At 41.0% G+C, this 4,698-nt stretch overlaps 1 protein-coding gene across 1 annotated transcript in view; it reads left to right on the forward strand.

The window, feature by feature from the left end:
• Positions 1-106: 106 nt before the first annotated feature.
• LOC101851114 (broad substrate specificity ATP-binding cassette transporter ABCG2) overlaps positions 107-4,698 on the forward strand; it is a gene marked incomplete in the record, with an annotated part of 42,038 nt that continues 37,446 nt past the window's right edge. Inside the window, 1 exon segment of the mRNA XM_013080771.2 lies at positions 107-325.

The following is a 4,698-nucleotide window of genomic DNA, read 5'->3' on the forward strand; positions in this document are numbered from 1 at the left end:
CGGGAGGTTTTATCGACCTTCGGTTGTCCAGTAGCCAGTATCCATACCGCCAGGCACAGAGCTTTGTCCCACAACTGGATCATTCGTAGGTCTACTATTGTTAAACCGCTGCGGTCGCGTGCTCGTACACATGTTTACGTTTTGGCATGTCTAGAGGTAGGCGGAATTTTGTGGTATGTGTGCGAGTCAAGGACTTCATTACAACTGCATATTATATCTTTGTTTGTGCTAGTCCCAAGTTTGGAGCTGTTTATGAAGTGTTGAACCCAGGACCGACGTCTGGGTGTTCTGGTTACGCTTTATACACTTGTGTTGCAGGCAGAAGGTATATATATGAGTTCGATTCCCGCTTGGGAAAGATAGTTTAGTTGATCTTTTAATACTGTTCTGCTGGTGTACTGCGATGTTGTATCCCATTTATCCCCGCTGGCCTTTGCAACTTACAGATGAGGTCTAAACATCCCGCCTCCTAAGTCACGTAGAATGTGTCGACAGGAACTTAATACATACCGTGGCCTAGTCAATTGTAACCGGAGACTGATGACGCCAGGCTCGAGGTCACTGTAAGATTAGTTGTATCTCGTGGATAGTTGTGTTGGTTCTGTGGGAGGTGGCTCAGGTACTCGGACAATCCAGATGAATGCCACAGAATGGAAGGAACAGGCTAGAGGAAGAAGCATAAAACAGCCATAAGGGGCGTAAAACTTAAAAATCTCAAAGGTCTCGAACGCAAGTTGCGCACGTTAAAGATCTCTTTTTATTCCTACAGTGGATACGAGTAGGCTTCGGCTGCCATCCGGGCAAAATTCAAAATTAATTCCCACTAAACTAAAAATGTTTAATGTGTCATATGACCTTATACAGTTGCGAGAGTTGTAAAACACTTACACACACACACACACACACACACACACACACACACACACACACACACACACACACACACACACACACACAAACACACACACTCTCACACTCACACACACACACACACACACACAGGCACACCCACACATATACACACACTCAAGCACACTCAAAGAAGACAGCCAACAATGTCACAGATAGATGTCATCGATACAGCAAAAGCAAGCCCGAAGAAGCTAAAGACAATGTAATGTCACTTATGGGTGTTAGTGGGACGAGCAGAGGCCAGCAAGATATCAGAGGATATTAATTCGTAGCCAGCTATTCAAATTAAATGGACTAAGCCCAAAATTTTGAAAACTTTTCTTGCAGTTTCTTTATCGTGGTATATGTTGCATGATTTCGAGATAGCCCTTGTCAAAGCTCAAAGCAAAAAAACAAAATAAAAACAAAAACAAGATCTAATACAAAAAACACACACAAGCAGGAAAGCAAAAAAACAAAATAAAAACAAAAACAAGATCTAATACAAAAAACACACACAAGCAGGAAAGCAAAAAAACAAAACAAACAACAACCCCCCCCCCACACAAAACCCAACAAACAGAACAAAACAACCACAACAACAAAAACAAACAAACAAACAAACAAAAAAAGCCAAGAAAATATTAATAAAGTAGGCGCAGTTGTTACAAGATTTGAAACAAGTTTTTCATGTCCCCTGAAAAATTGTTTTGCCTTTTGAGCTTAGAACATTTTAACAGCTTACCCGAAATGTTATACAATTGTATTATTATAATATGTAATTCAGCGATAAAGTAAGATTTGTCATAAGAGTAATAAAAAAAACCCAACAAAAAAACAAACAGCGGCATAACATCGCGGATCCGTGTCGGTGGCAAAATGTACAGCCAAGAATCTCCCCCCCCCCAACACCCCTCCCCCTGGTGTTGTCATGCGTGACTGTTAGCCTGTTCGTGGCGTGCTGGAAAACGAGGGGGTGGGAGGGGGTGGCTAAGCTGCGGTTACCGAGGGGGGGGGGGGTGGGGTTGGAGAGGGAATATTATACATCGTCCTCACAATTATAATGAACTGCATATTATATACATTGTATGTATTGCTCATTTTTATCTCCACAAAATGCTTAATATTCACCACAATACACAAATCACAGGAATGTCAAACATGTGCACAATCGAAAAAACCCCAAAAACTTATACAAGAATTGTACATTGCTCGAACTGCGACATAATACGCGTGATCTTGGTTGACAACTTGCAATGTGAAACAATTAAAGTGCACTCGTCGGATAAAGTGATATAATGTACACCATGTATAACAAATACTCTATGGCTACAACATATTTATATCATCGTGCTACAGAACAGATTAAACTAAATGGTGTGTGTTTGGACTGTACTTTCTTACAATGATGACACAGTTATTCAATAACAGTTAATTCAATATCAGTTAATTTATTTCAACTTTAAATGATCAGAATATTTGAAAGACCTATTAAATGCAGTCATTTGAAGAAAAAAAAGTACTTATATATATGCAAATTCTGTGAAGTGTTTAGTTTCGGTATCTGGCAGGACAGAACAATATCTCATTTGTCCTGTCAGTTATAGAATGTGCATATTAAGTTATTAAAGTATCTTTTTTTCAAATGACTGCATGTAATATTATATGATTCTTAATATTATGTCTTTCAAATGTTCTAATGATTTTAAGTTGAAGTAAATTAACTGATATTGAATTACAACGTTATCGTTGTGGCGTCGGTGGTTAGGCTACCGGACTCGTAATCGTGAGATTGCGGGTTCGGGGGTTCGAGCCTCAGCTCGGTCCGACGTTGTGTCCTAGGGAAAGGCACTTCACACGAACTTCCCACTTGGATCGGTCCTATCGGAGACGGACGTTAAACGAGGAGGTCCCGCCCCTTCAATAACCTAACGTATGTTAACGTTGTAAGAAAGTATAGTCAAACTGTCCCGTCAGTTACCGTGGAATAGCTCTTTTTCCAAACCATTAAAATTTTCTCGGTGGGATGACATTACAGCTTTTTATTGGTTGATGGCCTGAGCGTTCTGGATGGCGGGATAGAGCTAGTCTGATTACACTCGTTAAATTGTGTTCATGCGCGAGTAGCAATCTGAGATCTCTGATAGAGTCAGGACTAGCTTTTTTTTCTCTCCACAGAGAATTAGAATGATAGGCACGTAGAGTATCGAACAATAGAATGAGCAGAACCGCCTCAACCGCCCGCTGAGAAAGGAGGTCGTCCGACCTACCTTAAAAGATTAAGAGCAATCAGTCTCTCACGGAACCGTGCACTGAAGGCATGCTTACATTCTGCTGTGACGGTCGTATCATCGCTTTACGTAGAGAACTACTCAGATAAAGGGACAGAGGAGGAGAAACTATCAGCTGCGTGCGTTGTACAGTTGAACCAGTCAGTGCGCGCGCGAGGAGCCTGTGACTGTGACGTTGAAAGTAAATTAAATTTCTCACATATTTTAATCTGATTCTCTTCGAACAGCGCTGCTTAGTTTTATTCTGGAAGAGTGGAGATACAGGTAGGGAGATAACAAAAACGTGTATTGTGGAAGAGTGGAGATACAGGTAGGGAGATAACAAAAAACGTGTATAGTGGAAGAGTGGAGATACAGGTAGGGAGATAACAAAAAACGTGTATTGTGGAAGAGTGGAGATACAAGTAGGGAGATAACAAAAAACGTGTATTGTGAAAGAGTGGAGATACAGGTAGGGAGATAACAAAAAACGTGTATTGTGGAAGAGTGGAGATACAAGTAGGGAGATAACAAAAAACGTGTATTGTGGAAGAGTGGAGATACAGGTAGGGAGATAACAAAAAACGTGTATTGTGGAAGAGTGGAGATACAGGTAGGGAGATAACAAAAAAACGCGGTACGTGTATTGTGTTTGGCCTCACGTCAGTGGGAAAATCTTGCAGTGAGATTTGAGTGTTGTTGTTGTTGTTGTTGTTGTTGTTGTTGTTGTTGTTGTTGTTGTTGTTGTTGTTGTTGTCAGTTTCTTTATCTTATCTTCTTGTTCATGTTCCTTTCTTCTTCCTCTTCTTCTTTTTTTTGGTAAGTGTTTTGCGGCGCCCGCAACTGCATAAGGTTATATGAGCGCACGGGACACATTAGCTCATATTCAGTTGGTAGGAAATTTTGAATTTTCTTCGGTTGTGGTCGAAGCCTACTCTTATCGATTTTGGACCACCAAGGGATCTTAAACGCGTGCAACTTGCACACGGGACCTCCGAGATTTTTCGCCCTTATCCGAAAAGGCCAGGTGTAGGTCTTTCTTACTATAAGATCGGGGGTTGTGACTGAAAGACAGCTGTAAGAGGGAGCCAAGGAGTAGCAGAAGAAAGGTTGCAGAAAGAGTCAGGGGCCCAGAGGAGGGGACAAAGGAGGTGAGGAGGTGAGAGCAGAAAGCATAGATGAGAGCAGACGACAGAACATTGTCAAAGGTGGAAGGAGACAATTTTAGAGAACATTTTCCGTTACAATCTGGATTCAAACCCGGGACCCATTGAATGAGAGGCGAATACCTTAGACCTCTAGGCCACGAGAGCCCCCTTTACTTCTTCTTTATATTACTTCTGTCTTAGTGCTGCTGCTGAGTATAATCACAAAGACAGTAGTAATACTGACAATAGTAAAAGTAATGATAACTCCTGTTTTATTCAGCTGTCTTTTTTTTTCAAATCCAGTAACTAAATATTCTGCAATATCATCCTAAACGAATTGTGAAGAAAATGATCCCGACAATTTGTAAAATAAACTTTAATTGACCCGA

The sequence above is a fragment of the Aplysia californica genome, unplaced genomic scaffold (genome assembly GCF_000002075.1).
Source record: "Aplysia californica isolate F4 #8 unplaced genomic scaffold, AplCal3.0 scaffold00098, whole genome shotgun sequence".
Classification (NCBI taxonomy): Eukaryota; Metazoa; Mollusca; class Gastropoda; order Aplysiida; family Aplysiidae; genus Aplysia; species Aplysia californica.